Here is a 20,299-nt window from a genome sequence, read left to right on the forward strand (position 1 = left end):
CAGGAGTTGCTATGGCGAGTACGAGTAGTAACATTGGTAAGGCCGGGAGTCGTTACAGGCTGCTGACAGATACAAATTGTCACAACAGAAAGCCTGAGCTGCTAGGGTACAAACAGTTACACTTGCAAGTCGAGCAAAGTGCAAGGGAGCTTTTCCAGGAGGCTTTGCATGCAGTAAGCTTATTTGCAGAAAACAAGCATATTTACAGAAGCAGAAAGTTGATTAGTTTTCAATGAAATTCCTCAGATTTCCTCTTCAGTAGCAGCCATCAGAGCACATGCTGGAGAGAGAGAATGTTTCTGAAATCTATTTTCAGTGGCTAATTACAAAGAAATTTAACAAAACAAAACAATTACAAGTTTCTAGATAGCTTCTCCAAAGGGACCTTGGAGGTAGGCTACTCTCTCCTCCCAGCCACACAGGCAGACACTTGTAAACATGGACTCATTTGAAGAGGCATTGTAACATTGCAACAAAGTAACCAGGAAACTCTAAGGTCTGACGTGTAAGGGCACGTGTGTCCCATTGCATTCTCTGAGAACTTCCATGAGAAGTCATTTTACCAAAAAACATGTATTTCCTTATTTTCAGACTATCGAAATACACCAACATATAATTCATGAGCAGAGACAAAAATGAGACACATAGCACAGGAGCAGGATTTTCAGAGAGATGCAAATAAAAGGAAGAACATGGTGCCAGCACTTTGTCTAAGAAATCATTGCGATCACGTGCACAGCTCAATTTCACGTCGCCTAGGTGTTTTCATGTTTTTTATTTACTTTATTTTTTATCATACGCCATCTTCCAGTGCATCTCATAGATGATTGTTAGTTATACAGAGAAAGGCAATTATTTTTGTGGGTCAGCGTTACATTGTACTAGTTTAATAAACCATATTTCATATCAGATTTTTTCCCTTTCTATTCCTTTGTGTTACTAGATATATAATCATATCATCTTCAAATTGGGTTTCCCATCATTATTTCCAATTCTTCTGCTACTTTAAATTGCCTTGGCTAAGCTTCTGACAATAGCGAGATCTCCCTAAAGCCTCCCATGAGTAGCGCTGAGACATGTGTATGCACATGAATATGCAAACAAAACTGCGCTCGAGTAGGGCAAATGCACCGTCTGTCCAGTTCGAAAAAAAAAAAAAAACCCACAGAAAATAGTATGGAGTTTCCTCTAAAAATTAAGTATAGAACTATCATTAGATCCAGCAATCACACTTCTGGGTTTTTATCTGAAGAAAATTAGATTACTAACTTCAAAAGTTATCTGCACCCCATGTTCATTGCAACACGGTCACAATATGACAAGACATGGAAGCAATCTAAACAGCCATCAATACATGAATGAAGAAAATGTGGTGTGTGTGTGTGTGTGTGTGTGTGTGTGTTTATAAAATGGAATATTATTTAACCACACACACAGAAAAACTTGTCATTTGTGACAACATGGACGGACCGTGACAGCATTATGCAAATTGAAATAAGTAAGACAGAGAAAGACAAATACCATATGATCTCAAACTTTTATGTGGAATCTAAAAACAAACAAATGACAACAACAACAAATACCCCAAAGCTCATTGTTACAGAGAACAGACTGGCAGTTGTCAGAGTGGGGGCTTGGGTAAAAGGCGTGAATGGGGTCGAAAGGTATGAACTTTCAGCTGGAAAATTAGTGAGTCCTGGGTCTGTAACGTATGGCATGGTGACTCTCATTGACAATACTGTATTGCGTATTTGAAAGTTGCTGAAAGAGAAGTTCTTAAAAGTTCTCATCACAATATAAACAATTTTTGTAACTCCGTATGGTGATGTACGTTGACTAGACTTATTGTGATTATTTCAAAATACATACAAATATTGCATTATTATGTAGTACACCGGGACTAATGTCATGTCAATTATATCTCGGTGAAAAAATCCATCAATTCTTAATATTTGATCATTTTAATTTAATATTAATGCATATTAAATTTTACAAAATAAATTTTTGTACCCATGAACACAGTCATGTGACTTCTTTTCACCCTATAAAAATGATTCACTATATAAATGTATTTCCTAATATTGAATCATTCCTGAATTTCAGACATAAACTATATTTGGCAATTATGTATACGGCACATCGGTATTTGTATTTTAGCTTACAAATTTGTAGGCAGAGATATGTGTAAGTGGGCATGATTTAATTTATTTTTTTCTTGTAATATTCTGTCTGGTACAACATTTGGAAGGTTTCGGTATCAATGTTCATTTGCGTTCCGAACCATCTTTGGAAGTAGTGTTTTCATTTTGATGTTCTTGAATTGTGTAAGATTTGGTTTATCTGACATTCCAAATCACTATAGGATACCTCTGTTAAATCACTTGCTCACGTAACCTTATTTGCGAGGCCTTCTTTTATAATGCATGGATATTATTTGGTTTAGATTTCCGATCTAAATAAGTGTTAATCTTGGTAAATTCCATTGCCCTAGAAAATTTCATATCCTCTTGTTTTCCAAACCCATACACATTGTGTTGTGTAAATTATTTTTGAATCGTTTCAATATCAATTCTTGATACCTTATTCTATCCTTAATTTTTAAAAAATTTGTTCTTGATTATAGTTGACATACAATATTATATTAGTTTCAGGTGTCTGGCATAGTGAGTCCACATTTATATTCCTTACAATGTGATCACCACAATAAATGTAGTAACCATCTCTTAATGTGTAGTTATTACACTACCATCAACTCTATTCCCTATGCCAAACATGACATCCTTGTGACTCATAAGTGGAAGTTTGTACGTCTAAACTCGTTTTCTGTCCAATTTCTCACCCCTCTCCCATCTGGCAACCATCGGTTTTTTCTCTGTATCTGTGAGTTTGTTCCTGTCTCAGTTTTTGTTGTTGTTTGTTTCTTTTTAGAGTCCACATGTAAGTGAAATTATACAGTATTTGTCTCTCTCTGTACAATTTGTTTCACTTAACCTCATGCTGTCACAAGTGGCAAGACAAATATGAGCATCAGTCCTAGAAAAGCAGCAGGATGTCCTACAGGGACCTGGCAATGAGGACTACCTTCTGCAGTTGCAATCCCGGGGAATTTCTCTCTTCTTTATCATATTTACCTTTATTTCACTGTACAGAGGTTAAAGTCCACGGATCTGATCGTCAAGCGCTTGACTTTAGTCAATACCTTCGCCGTTCACTCTGAGGGAGTCCCCCAGACAATGGCAGCTTTGGGGCTGAAATATCTCTTCAATGATTTAAGATGTGAACTTGTACCGTATCCTCAGAGTGCCCAGCAATCCGCCTTTGGGGTATATACAGGCCATCATGGTCAGTCCCAGGAACTCCAGATGGACAGTGCTCAAAGCTCTCAAGCACATTGGGCTCTCCAACAATTGTGTTGGACCATGCAAGTGTTTTTAAATGTGTCTTTTCCCATATATATGTCTGGCGAATGGAGCCACAGAAATGCCACGAAACAAAAAGATTTGGTATACTCTTCTAGTCTCCCCCTTCTCCTCTCCCTGCCTCCCCTTTTTTTAAAGCACGTTCAGGAAACAAATGCATGGAATGATTTGTTTTAAAATATCGGACTAAGCTTTCAGTTACATCAGGGTGACCCATAGAGATTAAAACTGAGGATGCACATTATAAGTACGATCAAGTTAGTTTTCACATCTGGAAAGAATCTGTCTTGGTATCAAAACCAACATTTGCAATAAAGATGGGAAAGTTTTGATCCATTCTTCATTGATAAGCAAATATCACAGTTATACATATTAGAGAAAAACCGTACAAATATAATGACTCGGAAGGTCTTTAGGCAGGGCGAGTCCTCTGTAATCATCAGAATTTCGTACTAGGGGAGACCGTGAAGTATATAATGAATTGGCTACAAATTTAAACAATAGTCAAGCCTCACTAAACAACAGTAACTACATCTAAGTGAAATCTTAAAAATGGAATGGCTGTGGCAAATTTATCGAAAATTCGGTCCTCGGGCGATCGTCATCATATTAATTCTGGAAGGAAATCTTACAAACTTTATGAGTAATGACGGTCAAGCCTTACCAGATATTAAGCCCAAGATAGTGAGAGCCAGGCACAGCGGAGCCCAGGCTCCGCCCCTGCGCCCGCCCCTCCCACCCGCGACCGCGTCCAGGTCTGGCTGGGATTCAGGCCTCGCGCTTCGCCAGAAGCCCTCGGCCCGGGCCCCGCCCCCCGCCCGGGTTCCCCTCAGCGCTCCCGCGGAATTTCTCGCAGACCCAGAAGCGCTAATGCAGAGGGAAGGTCATGTTGGCGACTGTGATGTCCGGCTGTTCGGGCTGAAACCTGAGCCTCTCGGTCCACCGTACTGCACGCGGAAAGCCTGGGGGCTCGCTACGGACGCCAGAGTCCCCCACCCGCACCTCCTACAGCGGTGAGTCCAGCGTCCAGGGGAGACGTCCGGGTCCCTGACGCCTCTCTGCGGAGTGGAAGGTCCGTGGTCCTTTCCCGTAAAGTCTGAGGCGGTTCTGCCTGCAGTCTGTCCGCCTTCGGGTCGTTTTCCTGCTTAAAACCCTTCACCCGGTAGCCCGCCCTCCCCGCGCCGTGTACAGTCTGGGGAGATGGACTCGAGAGCTGGATTCGGACCCTCGGCGCCCCTCCCCCAGCCTCGCCACACTCGGCGGAGGGACCCCGGCTTCCTCCTTGGCCTGGGTTCTGCAGACCCTCCCCCGTCCCCCAATTTAATAAGGGGCCCGAATCCCAGGAAGAGTTCACTGTTCAGGGGGTGGAATTTAGGAGGGAATAAGGCGGGATGTCACCGGAAGAGGTCAACCCCCTCACCCACACACGCGGGGAGAGTCTTTGTGGAAACGGTGACTACGACGGGGAGGCCAGGGGAGCGGCGGGACGAGGGTGTGAGAGCCTCACGGGAGAGAAGTAACGAGAGGATTAGATACGCGAGCAGGCACAGCGGTCAGGGAGGGGTCCTTAAAGAGACGATAAATCAGAGGCGCTGGAAGGACTTGTCTTCGACAGTCAGACAGAGCGTAACTCGGGGAAGCAGGCAGAGGAGAAAGAAAATGGAGAATACGGAGGGAAGAGAGGAGCTCCAGCGAGCTGAAGGGGCGCTGGGAGGGAGGGGCGTGGTGAGCAGAAGCGGGGCCGCGACAACGGGCGCGGGGCGGGGCGGAGGGCGGCGGAGGACGGCAGCGGGAGAAGTCGCCCTGAGAGCTCAGCTAGCGTGGTCACCAGTGAGTCGGGGCACAGGGCGGGTGACCGGAATCAAAGGGGACACGGATGGGGAGACAGAGGCAGAAATATGTGGAGGTGGGGCGCAATCAGAACGATTAGGGAGAAAGAGCCGCTGAGGGTGAAATAGGTTTCAAGAGTTTGGTGGGGCAGGTGCAGGGAAAGGAGTAGAGAAAAGGGGGGAAAGAGCAGATCGGAGAGCGGGGAAACGCAAGAAAGGACAACGGTAGAGAGAAACAGGGACGAGACACACAGATGCACAGACGGAAGGAAAACCCTAGAGGAGGCGGAAGGGAGCCCCAACCTGGATGAGCGGTGAGCTGATGGGACGTGGATGACTGAGTTGTGACGTATTGACTTGGGGCTTTGTAATCGATTTAACTTAACATGTGCTGAATGAGAATTACAAGACTGTAGTTTCTGAGGCTTGTGCGTTTATCATTATTCGCATCACCCTGTGGCTTCCGTGTGCATCCTTTATGCAGCCAGAGGGGAGGGACCTGCCTTCGGTTTGGTCAGTTTGTCGTGGGTCTCTTCTCATTTCCTGGAATGGCCTGAGGGTGGTGACCTAAGACCAGAAAGGACTGAGTCTGTCACCACCTGATGCTTTTTCAAGGAATCTTAAAAGCACTATGCCTTTTTTTTTTTTTTTCCTTTTCCATATTTAAAAAATAACTCTCTGTGACTTCCAGGAAAAGAGGAAGGAAATCCATCCGGCCAGCCTGAACTTCTAGAAGTTTGCACCCCAGCCCCTCACACTACCCAAAGGTCTCAGTGGTGCGGAGTCTGATGTCTGTAGCCCAGTGCTATGGGAAGCAGGTCTGGGGAGCAAGTTCAACAACACCAGAGGACTTAAAGATGCCATTTCACAGGCTGCCTGCAGAAAGTCTTATGGTGGGCCCGGATCCCCCAAGGGATCTGCATGCTCATTCAAGCTAAACGCTTCTCATTTATCCGGGTTCCTACTAGATCATGTGAGTTTTGAGACTGAACATCATCACCTGAACCCAGCACCCCCTAGATTGGACAAGTGGTCTGGGCGGAGCATCACTGTTATTTTAATGAGGTGTTTTATGTGATTCTAAGGTGAGGCTAGGATTGGCCAGAGGGCTCCTGGACACATTTGTGTGAGATGAGAGTAGGCTTTGGTGAAGGAGTGGGTTTGGGGGGCAGGAGAGCAGCCCTTGTTCTCATGGTTGTGGGAATTTGTGGACATCTGTGGGAAGGGAGAGCACGGGAAGACAGGAAAGAAAAAGCTCGCAGTTTGGTCTTCACGTAGGAGCTCATTGTCCCTGACTGTCCTGTGAAAAAGGACAGGGGAGAGTGTTTTGTTTTGTTTTGTTTTGTTTTGTTTTGTTTTGTTTTGTTTTTTAGCATATCAAGGTCCTGAGTGTGGGGGAATCAGATGAAGGGGCTGTGTTGATACTTTTGAAGGCACATTCTCCAGACGCGGCTGTGATTCTTCAACATTAGGTTGCCTGAGCAAACGATCCAGAGCAGGAGGACGAGGACGCAATGGCTGCTTCTCAGGTAAACGTTCTGCCCGGGGTGAGAGGCTCTGTTTGCTTTTTCTTCTAAAATTGGTGGATTTACAACTACAACTTATGATCCTCTACTTCTGACATCCTTGCCGAGCAGCGTTTTTTTGCAGCTGCTTTTTTCCTTTTTTAAAAAAATGAGAGATAAGGTTAGCTCTTTAGATTAGTTCTGTCCCTCGTCCCAGAGTCCTCTCTGGATTGTCTCCATGCAGGCTCCTAAGGGCATGAAGAATTCTCACTGAGAAGTAATGACCCCCAGCGATTATCCCCGTGTGGGACGGACCAACTTGGGGAAGGCATCGATGTCCAAGATCTTTATGGGGTGACTCAGATACTTGGGTGTTGTCAAGAAGGGGAGCGAGTGTAGGTTGTAGGTTCACATGGTGGTGGCAACGTCAGTGCTGTAGAGTGGGATTTAGAAAGTGCACCGTTGACCAGGATGGCATTAGTTGTCAGGACAGCTCAGGGTGTTCTGAAAAAAGAGTAATTAAAAGAGACCTGCTCTCTAATTTGGGAAGAAAGACTTACTGTTAACATGCACTATTAGAGTTACAGAACACGGGAGCTACTTGTGAATTGAAATTTGCATTAAACTAATGGTTTTTTTTTTATATCGGGTTCAGATTATGATTTTTTTTTTTTTAGTGATTTGTTTTTGCCGATATCACAGCAGTGGTGATGTGTCCTCACGTGTGCCTCGGACCCCTGATGCACTCGTTTCATTCCACCTGGTTTTCACACGGTTGAGGTCCTCTTTTTTCTAGAAAGTTAATAATTTCCCCTTTATCTTTGATATGGGTCCTGGAGAGATTTCTTGAGAGATTTGCAGAAACTCCCTTGTTTCCTTTGCCTTTGCTTTTGAAAATGAAGGGCCTCACCTTTCTTTGCTAGAGATCTCTGGCTCTACAAAAAACCTATTGCTTTGCAATTAAAAGTATTCAGACATTTATTTCCTACATAACTTATTGCGAGGTGATCCACGTTAAATTTATTTTTATCATTTGCTTCAATTCATGTTTTCTTGACCAGTTCTTCATATTTTTTTTCCACACCTCCGAGGCAGTGAAGAATTTTGAAACACCACAGCTAAGGACTTGAATCTTCTTCTGCAGCTACCTATGTGCCCGTTAGATGCAGTTCTAGTGGTTTTCGTCAACCTCTGTGATATGTGTTCAGAAAACATTCATCACGACAACCTTCATTCATCTTCAACTCGTAGGCTCCGTGGCACCTCGAGGAGCTGGGCGATGGGCCCACAGGTGCTGCTGCCCAACCTGCATGGCGTGCGGGGCCGATGGTGTCTCACGCACCTTCCTCCCTCTGCTGTCGGGTGAAAAGAAAGCTGGACAATTGGCTTTTGAAGTGGAGGCTTTAATCGATCAGGCCTTGATTCTGGAAATTTTCATTATATTCCACACTCATGTTATAGACGTACCCTACTTCACTTTTTGTATTTTCAAGAAAGTTTGCAAGGATCGTGTTAATATCTGTTTAAGTGAGTTTAATTTCTAATGGATAGCTCAGTACAAATAATACACAGAATGTTCCAAAGAAATGAAAGACTAAGAAACCGTAGGTCTAATGTACATTATTCTGTGTATTTCTCTTTTTATTGTGTTTATTCAATACAGAGTATCAGCCGCAGATGGAGTCATGAGATTGACAGCATTGCAAAAATCATCTCGATTTTATTGATGTTAAAATTTTATTCTCTATCACTTTTAACATGTACATAGTTTCCATATGCTTGTCTTTCTGTGTGCATAAAATGTTAACAGTGTTGGAGCTATTCTTTCTTCTTACTTGCTTAAGTCCTTTTGGTGCTTCTGAGTTACCGAAATGGATATGAAAATTCATGAGAGTTGACTATGTGTAATGAATGGTCTGTGTCCTTCTGAAAAATTCTAGAGAAAGGTTGGAGTAAAACCCAAGCTGTACCGTTTACTGAATGTTTCACAATATATTCTCATAAAAGAGGAAGAATAATACTGTTCTCAGCTTACTTATGTGCATTAGGAATTATGAAAGCTGTTAGAACGATACATAGTATACAGTAAATTTTCCAAAGGATTGTGGTTGCTATGCGTCCTAGCTAGCATATGAGAACTATAAATTCCACAAATCTCAGTTCTAAGTCATGTATGAATTTTCCCCTGTGCTTTGTTTCCCTGTTCTATTCAACGGACCAGAGACATTGACGTCACTAGTTAAAAGTGAGGTTATTAGAAATGTGGAAACAGACCTTTCATCCCAGAACTCCTCATTCAGAATCTTTATTTTTTGATCTTTATTGTTGTCCGCATTAAAATTTCAGAAGTACTTTACACATCTAAGTCATCGTGACTGTTTCCTTAGAAACGTATGCAGTTTATCTTCTATGATACACATATAACACTCGAAAAACCATACGCCTGTGTTGACATTGTATTTTTAAATTTATCTTCCAGGAAAGTCAAGTCTCTTCGGTTGTTTCTTGGGTCGGATGTCATCGTTTGTTTCAGAGTAAAAAAAATACACTAGAGAATATTTCTGTCAATGATCTTACTGTTTAATCCTGGATACTCTTAGGTCAAAACTAGTTCTCTTAACTCTGTTTTCGTATTGGGTCACATTAGGAACTCTGCCCGTGGCCACTTGGTAAACGTGTCTATTGTTTCACAGATGGATGACATTCAGGGATGAGGCCATAGATTTCTCTCAAGAAGAGTGGGAATGCCTGGATCCACCTCAGCAGAAACTGTACTGGGGCGCGATGCTGGAGACCTATAGGAACCTGGTCTCCCTGGGTGAGGATGACTTCCCTCCAGAATGCCTGCCTCACCCACGGGGTTTTGTTTCCTTCATCAGTACAGGGTCTCTCAGAGCTTCTGCTTTCTGTGGTAGAGTTTCAGATCGCTGCCCTGAAGGGACAAATTCGGAGTTGCTGGTGTAAAAAAGAAGTCTTCATGATGTACCTGGAAGAGGAAGTCAGGATCTGAACACTTCATGTGTTGTCTAGTAGAGTAAAGGTGCTGTGAGAAAACAGTATTTAGGGAATCATTGTCTAGAATATTCTAACATTCTACAATGTCCTCTCTTTGTACCTGAGCACTTACTGGATTGGAAACTGGAGAATCTCCATCACTTATGTTCCTTTTTCTAATAGATAGACCTTGCTGTCTCTAAGCCAGACCTGGTCGCCATTTTGGAGCACATGAAGGAGGCTTAAGATATGAAGAGGAGAAAGGCAGTGTGTTCATTCACCCAGGTAGGTGGGAATGAAGGAAGCAGACGACACCGGTGAGAGAGCTGAAGGTCACGGAGGAAGCCAGACCTTCAATGGTGGTTTAGGAACCTGCCTCACTGGAAGAGAGAGCTGAAGGTCACGGAGGAAGCCAGACCTTCAATGGTGGTTTAGGAACCTGCCTCACTGGAAGGGAAATGAGAAGCCCAGGTTTCTTTCTGTCACTGTCACAGAGGGACAGGTCTCTCCAAGATGTCCCATGCTCCTACATCCCCTAGGGACTCTCCACCTGCTCCGTGATCTCTGTCACGTTCGCAGTGGGGGCCAACGTCTTCTCCTTGGCCTGTGGGGGCCGGCAGGGTCTGCCTGCTCTTCCATTACCTTGGGGGCCTGAGAAAGTCTGCACCTTATGAGGAATTCTACAAGAAGCCATTTTAAAATTTCCTTTCTTGCCCCATGCAAGGATTTTGTGAAGGAAGTGATGGAGGTCCTGGGATTTGGTGCAGAAATCCCGGGGGCACTGGGGACAGATGGCTTATGTCTTCTGCTTTATAACTTCTGATCGTAAGGAGGCTTCAAACATGACCCTACAAAGTTTAGAGTCAGCAGTTTTATCGCAGCACCCTGAAATGAGAAGACTCGTTCTGTTTCACTTCAGAATGTTCTTTTGCTATGTATGAAGGAACCTTAGAAATTTCAAGTCTGTGTTCTTCCACAGGTTTATGTATCTGTTGCCCTCACAGAGTTTGTCAATTAATTCATGACACAAGGGGGCTTAGCACAGAGCCCACCGAAGAGGACAGTCTTCATGTTACCTGATTTCTTAATAACTATCGTTTTATTATTGTGCCTTGTTCAGTCCAAGCTGCCTGGGGCTGTGTCTCATTTGTTTTCACTTTCTCATTAGAGCTTTGTCAGTTTGTGGGTTTTGATTCAGAAGTGCTGATATAGCGTGCTCATGTGTACTCCTTTTGGAAGAAGTGGGTTACGTTGTTTTTAGGCTCCCATATTTGGGAAAATGTTTGCTTCCTCAATTTCAGTTTTCTTGAGGCCGAAAGTAATCATTAGGGTGTTCATGTGCCTTGCTCAGCATGTCTCTTAATCACGGTGCCGATTTTATAGATCAGTGATTCTCGGCATGTTGGTATAAATTTTTCCTGTCTCGGTCATAATTTATCTAGCTTATTTTTCTTTTCAGTTAATGGTCAGTGGTTTTCTTGTTTGTTTGTTTTTGTTTTGTTTTTTATCCTGTGTAAATAGTATGGAAGTAGTCATAATTTCATATGTATTAACCGATGATTTTATATTCTCTTTTTGAGAGAAACACTTTTTTTGAATTGTAGGTAATGAAATTTTTTATAGTTATCTGTTAGAGATAATTTTTGATTTTCAAGTTTGGAAAAACGTGACTAAAAATGTAACATCTCGACCATCTGTAACTGTACAATTCAGTCGTGTTAAGTATGACCAAATCGTTGTGCAACTGATCTCTGGAAATACGCATCTTGCCCAACTGTCTCAAAACCCATTAAAACAACCACTTTCTTATTTCCCTTTACCCCAAGCCCCTGGCTACTACCATTTCACTTTTTTTTTTTTTTCCCCCCTATGAGGCAGACTACATTAGATGACTCACGGGAATGGAATTTTAGTGTTTGTCTTTTTGTGACTCGTTTGCTTTACTTAACAGATGTTCTCAAAGTTTTTCTGCATTGTATCAGAGGAGTTCTATTTCTTTTTCAAGGCCGAATAGGACTCTGGTGTATGTATATGTCACATTTTCTGTATCCATTCATCTATCCATGGACGTTTGGGTTGCTTCCAACTCTTACAGACTTTTGTGAATAATGCTACAATATACGTGGGTGAGTAAATGTCTCTTACAGTCTGTCTTTTGAAGTCTTTTGGATTTATACCCAAAAGTAGGATGGCTGTGCCATCGGATAATTTTATTTTAAATTGTTTGAGAAACACCATACTGTTTTTCATACCATTTGCACCAATTTCTATTTCATCCAACTGTACATAAAGGTTTAATTTCTCCACATTGGTTCAACACTTGAAGTTGGGGTACACGTTTTTTGACAGTATTTTATGTCAACTATACTGGCAGTTTTTAATTTAATCCTAATAATATACCGCCATTATAAAATAGTTATTTTTTCAAATTTTTTATTTTTACTTTATTTTGCATTATGAAAGTAATAGAGGATTATCGTAAAACTTGAACAGGAGAAAGATCTATCACAATTTTTTGTGGCCAAAGGTGCAGTCATTGAATTTATTTATTTTGATTATCAAAGTGTAATTGAAATGAAGTATTAGTTTTAGGTGGATAACAGTGATTCTTCATTTGTAAATCTTATGAAGTGATCACACTAAGTCTGGTAACCATCTGTGACCTTCCAAAGGCATTACGATATCGTTGACTGTATTTCCTGTGCCGCAGTCATTTTATAACGGGACCTTTATAGCGCTCATCCACTTCACCATGGCCCTCTCTTCTCTGTAAATTCTCTATCTGTGAATCTTTTTCTGATTAGTTTGGTCGTTATTATTTTTTACATTCCACATATAAGTGAAATCTTATGAAATTTGTCTTTGTCTGACCATTTCACTTAGCATAGTATCCTCTAGTATCATCCATGTTGTTGCCACTGGCAGGATTTCCTTCTTTCTTTTGTCTGAATAATAATCCATTGTGTACATTTATCACATATTCTTTATCCATTGATCTATCAATAGACATTTAGGTTGCTTCCATATCTCGTGTATTGTAAAAAGCGTTGCAGTGGATGTAGGGGTGCATATAGCTCTTCAAGTGAGTGTTTGGTATTCTTGGATAAGCGCCCGCGAGTGGAATTACTCATTCGTACAGTAGTTCTGTTTGTAATTCTTGAGGAACCTTCCTACTGTTTGTGGCTGCACTGCATTTTACATATTTGTAATATAATTTTCATAGCTTCCTGTTCAGTTCACTCTTTTTGTAGTGATACTTTTTGACACTGCACGTTTGTCTGATGTTAGTTAGTAGGGCCACCATGCTTTTCATTGATTATTTCATGTAATACATTTCCCCATGGTTTTAGTTACATCCTGTATGTGTCCTCGCTTCTAAAGTGAGTCTTTCGTCGACAGAAGGTAGTTAGATATTATTTTTTAATTCATTCAGCCAACTTTTTTCTTTTGATTGGGGGAACTTCATCTTTTTAATTTAAGGTAATTACTGAGAATTAGGGACTACTATAACCAGTTGAGAATCATTTTCTGCACTTTTCAGAGCTATTTTGTCCCACTTTTCTTCTCTTAACTGTGTTCCATTGTGTTTCTTTAATTTTGTTTGGTAGTAACATGCTTTGCTTTCTCTCTCCATTTCTTTTTGCATGCCTAGTGTAGGTATTTTATTGTGGTTACATTGGGGGTAACCTAAAACAAAATTATAAAATATGTTGTGAATTCTTGGTCAGGTAATTAATAGCTCTGCATTAATTTAGGGCCTATTTCCGGAGATTTATTTTGTTCCTCTTATTAGACCATGTTCTTCTGTTTCTTTGTATGCCCTGTGATGTTTTGTTGAGATTTTGGAGAAGCAGCAGCCACCACCTCAAGCTTTATGGACTTGCTTTGTTACAGGAGAAGACAAATAACAGGCAGCCTAGGGCAAGTCTCACTGGTTTTGGAGGGTGTGTATCCTCTGTGTTTCTTGTGTGTAATTTCTCATTTTAAAATATTTCTGTTTCTTATTTAGAGCCCATGGTATCCTCCTTATCTTTGAGGTCTGTCTTTAGCACTTCATTCTTTCTGGCGTTGAATAGTTAGTCGTACTTTTTCTTAGCAGCCACCACAGTGCATTCACAGTGTACTGCCATTCCCTTAGCAGTCTGTCACGCAAAAGATAAACAACACTCTCAGGCAACTGTAAAAAAAGCCACATCATAGGACACACAGTGCATTCATCTCTTTCTCTCCTGAGAAGAAGCTGGGAATTGGGATTTTTCACAATACTGCCACGGCGTGCCGGGATGGGTGGACAGCTGTTGTCGGCAACTGTAAGCAACATTTTTTCCCTCTTTGCTGTAACTCTCCCTCATTTTTTCACTTTCCGGGGCATGCTGTGAGCTCCTACCTAACTCGATTCCGGAATACTGAAAAAGTAAATTGGGTCAGTGATGGTTGCTAAGTTCACATCTCCATGGAGGAGCGAGGTTTTGGAGCCTCCTATTAGGATTATGCCATCTTGCATAGTCCTGCAATCGGTATTCAATTTGTGCATTAGAATTTAAAGCATATTTACCTGAGTATAGTGGTAGTGATAATTTATTTGGCATCTTTCAGCTTTGTCTCCTGAAGACAGCCAGGACTTGTTGCGAAAGCCAGGCATAGAAGATTCATTTCACAAAATGCTACTGGTAAGAGATGGTCTTGAGAATTTGTACCTAACGTAGGACTGAAAATGTGAGAGAGAGTGTGACGGTCCTAAAGGATGTTATGAGGGACATCACCAAATTGGGACAGTTATAATAAAATTTCTGTTGCCATAAGAGATCAAACATAACACGTCTTGGGAAAACCATCACTTGAAGTCAGTTATGTTTGCAGAACAATGTCTTTTTGAATGTAAAGACGGTAAGCAATTTTCTAAACATAGATATATTCTCTGAAAGAAAATGTGGAATATCTGTGAAGTTATCTAATCTATGGTGTGTATAGCCATTTGAATTATTTCAAATGTACGATAGGATCAAACTTATAGTCAAGCATTTCTGAACATCAGAGCTTTACAAGTGAAGAGAGAAATCCTAAATGTGATCAATTTGGCAATCCCTTAACCAGGGATATATTATGCTTCCATAATGGAATAATCCCTTCTTGTCTCAAGGTGTAGAAGTTTTGTGATTGTGGGAGGATGTTTATACAACCTTTATGGTTTAATAGGTATCATGGAGTAATTGGGAACAACTTTACATGTTCAGTGAAATTAGTGCCCTCACTAATGTCCTTTCTGTCTTCAGTGATGACCAGACTACGTGTAATGGAGAGAGAAGTTATCAATTCAGTGATTCTTAGGAAAACTTTAACCAAGGGTGAAATCTTAAGAAACATCAGAAAATTCAGCTTCCAGAGAACCATTATAAATGTGGGGGAGTCTTTGGTCAAAGCTCAAATCTTACTATACATCAGAAGAGTCATATTGTAGAGAAGACAAACAACTGTAGTGAACCTGACAGATCTTTGAACCAGTCTTTAAATCTAAGTGAACATGAGAACGTTCATACCGAGGAGAAACCTTACAAATGTAATCGGTGTAGAAAAGTCTTTAGTCGATTATCCAGTCTAAATAGACATGAGAAAATTCATACTGGAGTGAGTGGTGATGCCTTTACTCGATATTCATATCTTAGTAGACAAGAGAAATTCTTACTGGACAGAAATGTCACAGATGTAAGGAACGTGGTAAAGCCTTTATTCGATGCTCATATCTTGCTAGACATGAGATATTTCATACTGGAGAGAAACCTTACAAATGTGAAGAATGTAGCAAAGCCTTTAATCAGTATTCGGGTCTTACTGAACATCAGAGAATTCATACTGGACAAAAGTCTTACGAATGTAAAGAATGTGGCCAAACCTTTACTCAGCGCTTATATCTTACTGAACATGAGATCTTTCATACTAGAGAGAAACACGCACGTAACCAGTCCTCAATGCTTACTCAACATCAGATTATTCATACTAGGGACGAACCTTACAAATGTAAAGTATGTGGCAGAGCCTTTTATCGTCATTCATGTCTTACTGAACATGAGTTAATTCATACGGAAGAGAAGCCTTACAAATGTAGAGAACGTGGCCAAGCCTTTAATCAGCACTTAAAAGTTTCTCACCATCCCAGAATTCATACTGGAGAGAAGTCTTACAAATGTGAGGAATGTGGCAAAGACTTTAATCGGCATTCACATCTTACTCAACATGAGGCAATTCATACTGCAGAGAAGCCTTACTGTTGTAGAGGATGTAGCGATGCCTCTATTCACCATTCACAGCTTATTCAACATGCGAGAATTCACTAGAGAGAAACCCCAAGACCGTGAAGAATGTGAGAACCCTGTATCTGGACCTACAACCTCACTCCATATCAGAAAATGCTTACTGGGGAGAAGTTCTGCATTTTTAATATGTGATGAAAGACCTTTGTCACAACTGTACACTTCAGAAAGCCCCACAGAATTCATGCTGAAAAGTGACTTTAAAGATGTAAAAAAAAATGTGGGGAAATATTTAATGGAAAATCAAATCTGAAATATCAGAGAAGTGACATTAGAAAGTAGTAAGTCAAGAGCACTTTTGAGATATCACTCTAAATCAGAACACCTGCAAAGAATAAGTAAAAGTTTAAAAACAATGTACTTGTTAACATGCTTAAGAGTATCAAAGGGATGGATGTTTGGACAGGTATAATTACTTACAACATGTCTATATAATGACTTGAGAGTTTTTGAAAAGGAAATATGTGATTCGACTATGAAATCACTTGATGCTATGTTTTACCTCTGTTAGCAAATCATGGGGTGGACATTTGCTGCCTCAGGATTTGAGAGTTCTTGCATATTGGGTGGGATTCACTCTGATCTACTTTTCCCTTCAAGATCGAGGGCACTGTGATGTACAATGTATGGAGAAAATTGAAATGAAGAAGCTATTTGTGCTTGACTTAGAACGTTGATGTGAGCCACTGTGAAGTAGGTGTTCAAGGCATTGCTCTTTGCATTAATGTAAGACAGAGGAACTTTGACAATTTTAACTAGTTTTACCAATTGTGTTCTAAGGAAAACATGGTGGCAGCTCATCAAAATCCCCATGTGTTTTTATGGCAGCCATACTTGGCATCATGAATATTATATGATGTGGTTGGAATAAAGAAATCTTCTGAGAAAGTATAGACAGGTCACCTCTAAGTGCATAAAACTGTTGTACATCCGTGTTTACTAAACAATGAGCTTCAGTCTTGAAAACTATAGAAAGTACCGCTCTCAGATTCTTTTATCAGAAGAAACTGAATGTTTCTTGAATGCTGTAATTTGTATTTTTCAATGCATATATGTTGGTTTAGTCATGCTTTATTTAGACTATGTGTGGACTTAATATAGTTTTGTTAATAAAGCTGAGTCAATTTGAATCTGTTCACACTGATGTGTAGTGAATGAAGCATTATTCTGTTAATTTATCCCACCTTATTTAAGGTTGTAGGTAGCAAAATACTCTTCGGTAATACACTGGAGTCAGTTAATTGGCAATCCCTTTTTTTTATAATGTATATATCATACATTTTCTTTTTGTTGTACTTACTCGGACATTATGGTGGTTAACACAAGATGATATAGGAGCATTTTCTTTTTTCACCTTTATCGAAATATGATAGACAATTAGTTGCTCATGTTTACCTTGTTCAAGTCAATGAGGTTTCAATTATAGTTGCCATAAAATAATACATTAGTTTCAGTTTACAGCATAGTGATTAGAGATCTATATAACTCACAAAGTGATCACCCCATTAAATCTAGTACACCTCTTCCCCCTTACATATTTATTAAAATATTATTAACTATCTTCCATATGCCACACTTTACGTCTCCATGTCTATTTTGTAACTATCCATTTGTACTTCTTAATCCCTTTGCCCTTTTTTTGCCATCCCCCCAAACCCTTTCCTATCTAGTAGCCCTCAAAATATTCTCCATATCTATGAATTTATTTCCTTTTTTGTTGCTGTTGATTTTGTTCTTTAGATTCCATGTGTACATGAAATCATGCGATATGTCCTTCTCTATCTGAATTATTTCATCCAGCACAATGCCCTCTAGGTCCTTCAAGGCCATATCTTTTCCCAGCCCCTTCCTTTTTGTCTGTGTGTGCCTTTTAATCTGAAGTGAGTCTCTGGTAAGCAGCATATTTGGTAGGCACCCATCCTCTATCGGTGGTTCGAGTCTCTCTGTCCACTCCATTGGTTCCCTCTAATATACTCTTCATCTCAGATAATGTGTTCATTTCTGACTTGGTTCCCTTTTATAATCTCCGTTTCCATTTTTATGTTTTTTATCTCCTTGTTAAAGTACTGACTTCATCTGTACTTTCCCCTAAATTCTTCGAGCATCTTTATAACCAGTGTTTTGAACTCTGCCATCTATTGGATTGCTTGACTCCATTATTCCTGGATCACTGTTCTATTCTCTCATATGATTTTTTCTTCTTTGTCTTGCCATTTTGGCTGCCTTTCTGTGTCTGTTTCTATGTACTAAGCAAAGCTCCTAAGTCTCCCGATCTTCTCAGTGTGGGTTTGTGCAGTAGGTGTCCTGGGAAGGGTTCAGCTGCAGGCCAAATTTAGCCCCAGCCTGTGCCTCTCCGGGGCCACCTTTTCAGATTTCAGCAAGCAGTCCACAGTTGCTGTGCTTATAGTTGCTTCAAGAGGCCACGCCAGAAACCGAGATCAGCTGCCACCAGTGTGAGTCTTGGAGTTTGCTCAGCAAGAAGCACCATACTTCCTGGGAGCACAAGTGGATGTGGCCGGTGGGGTCGCAAGTTTGGGGAGGCGGAGTTTCCGGGACTCCTGGGCAGAGTGACCTCTGTTACCCAGTTTGCTGACATCTCAGCTTTGGCAGCTCTGTGCACGCTGGGAGGGGCGAGGGCTCAACAGAGGAACAATGGATACTGTTCGCACTTCTACCTCCGGCCCTTGCTCTAACAACTCAGTGTCCCCCTGTAAGTCCCTCCTGGTGCTCCCCCACCCAACCACCCCCTCCCCTGCAGCTGACCCAGCGTTGGTGATCAGAGCAAGCAGGTCGTCACCGGGAAAGCCTGCTCCCGGACATGGCCCCTTAAGAGGTGTCTGCAGCTGCCACAGCCTCTGTCCCACTCAACTGATCAGGACCGGGCACCCTCACGTCTTTGCGCTCTCTTGCCTTCAAACCGCAGGTTGATTGATTATGTATGTTGCTCGTTGTAGTGCTTCTGTTCATCTAGGTCCCAGGTGACTTTCTTTGCCATTTGCTTTGTGTTTCTGTCACAACTTTGATTTGGTCGAAAGAGTGATGAACAAAGCATCTATCGCCTACACCATTTTCCCCTCCTCTGATAATACGAGTATTTTTGAGAGTTCAGCTAAACTATTTCATGATATTACTGCCTTGGCATTTATTTGTGTTTGTTTGTTTGTTTGTTTGTTTAAAATGTATTATTCCGATTTAATAAGATGCACAAGATTTCCCACATTAGATTCTATGTTTAATAACAATATTAAAATGTAAGAGAACTTCCTTACTAGTAGTTTTATTTTATGCAGATGTTAATAAATTGATGAGTATGTGATCTGAAATTAGTTAATACTTTTCCTCTACATAATCTTCTCATCTATTAGTGATATCCTCTAGTTTATAGCACACTAAAATCACTCCTGTGATGTGATGTTACATTTTGTTCATAGTACAAAAGCAAATGAGTCTGTTGCCCTCCTAATCTTGAGCCATTCTTGTGCTTCTTAAACGCAACTTGGTCATCTGGCTGGATTCAGTAGTATTGCACTCAGAGCATCTACATTTTGTTAAGACCTCTGACGTTTTGTGCATAATTGATATTGGCCTAAGAAATAAATCTTTACGGATAATGGTAACTTGTTATGACTCAAATTACAAAATGAATTACCACCAGCTTGAAATATATTGATAAGTTATACGAACAGCTAAATATATATCTAGACTCCTGGAGGACGCTGCTAACTAGATTTGTCTGTGTATCATAGTCGTGAAATGTGTGTGCTTTGTTAACAGCCCATCCCATCCTGCCTGTACCTAGGATATGAATTGAGTCAAATCACATTTCCCCCAAGCCACACCTAAATTCTCTTTTTCTTTGATAGTTCCTGCCTAGTAGATTGGGGAAGAACAAGGAAATCACCCAGTACACGTATGGCCTTCATAGGGTTGCTTTGTTCATTATACTTGCACTTTCAAAAGTTGATGATACATTTATTTCTTGGAATGCTTTTAGTGAAAGAAAAACATGAAATAACCATTTCTCACTGGAAACCAATGGCAAATGGGAATATTGGATTTAAGTGGCTATGATACGTGGAGGCCATGCCTCATTTCTGTGCAGAAAACTCTAGCTCAGAAGGCAAATATTCCCAGAGAACTGACAGGATGGCAGGCAGGGACTTGGCGGTAGGCATGATCTTCTAGTTACAGACTGTAGTCGGAGTCCTGGGGAATCTCACTCTGCTTTACCATAATCTCTTAAT

At 41.0% G+C, this 20,299-nt stretch overlaps 1 long non-coding RNA gene across 18 annotated transcripts; it reads left to right on the plus strand.

The window, feature by feature from the left end:
* The first annotated feature begins 4,148 nt into the window (after window positions 1-4,148).
* LOC107503065 lies at window positions 4,149-14,703 on the plus strand. Of its 18 annotated transcripts, none has more exons than XR_004954434.1 (7): window positions 4,152-4,432; window positions 5,940-6,221; window positions 6,622-6,777; window positions 9,447-9,571; window positions 9,669-9,793; window positions 9,931-11,873; window positions 14,344-14,703. It is a non-coding gene; the product is annotated as an uncharacterized LOC107503065 (long non-coding RNA). The 18 variants fall into 18 exon arrangements; XR_004954432.1 differs by having other exon boundaries at window positions 4,169-4,432; window positions 9,447-9,793; window positions 9,931-10,032; window positions 11,753-11,873; window positions 14,344-14,696; XR_004954429.1 differs by lacking the exon at window positions 9,669-9,793 and having other exon boundaries at window positions 4,176-4,432; window positions 9,931-10,032; window positions 11,753-11,873; window positions 14,344-14,693.
* Window positions 14,704-20,299: the final 5,596 nt, after the last annotated feature.

The sequence above is a fragment of the Rousettus aegyptiacus genome, unplaced genomic scaffold, assembly GCF_014176215.1.
Source record: "Rousettus aegyptiacus isolate mRouAeg1 unplaced genomic scaffold, mRouAeg1.p scaffold_m13_p_14, whole genome shotgun sequence".
NCBI lineage: Eukaryota > Metazoa > Chordata > Mammalia > Chiroptera > Pteropodidae > Rousettus > Rousettus aegyptiacus.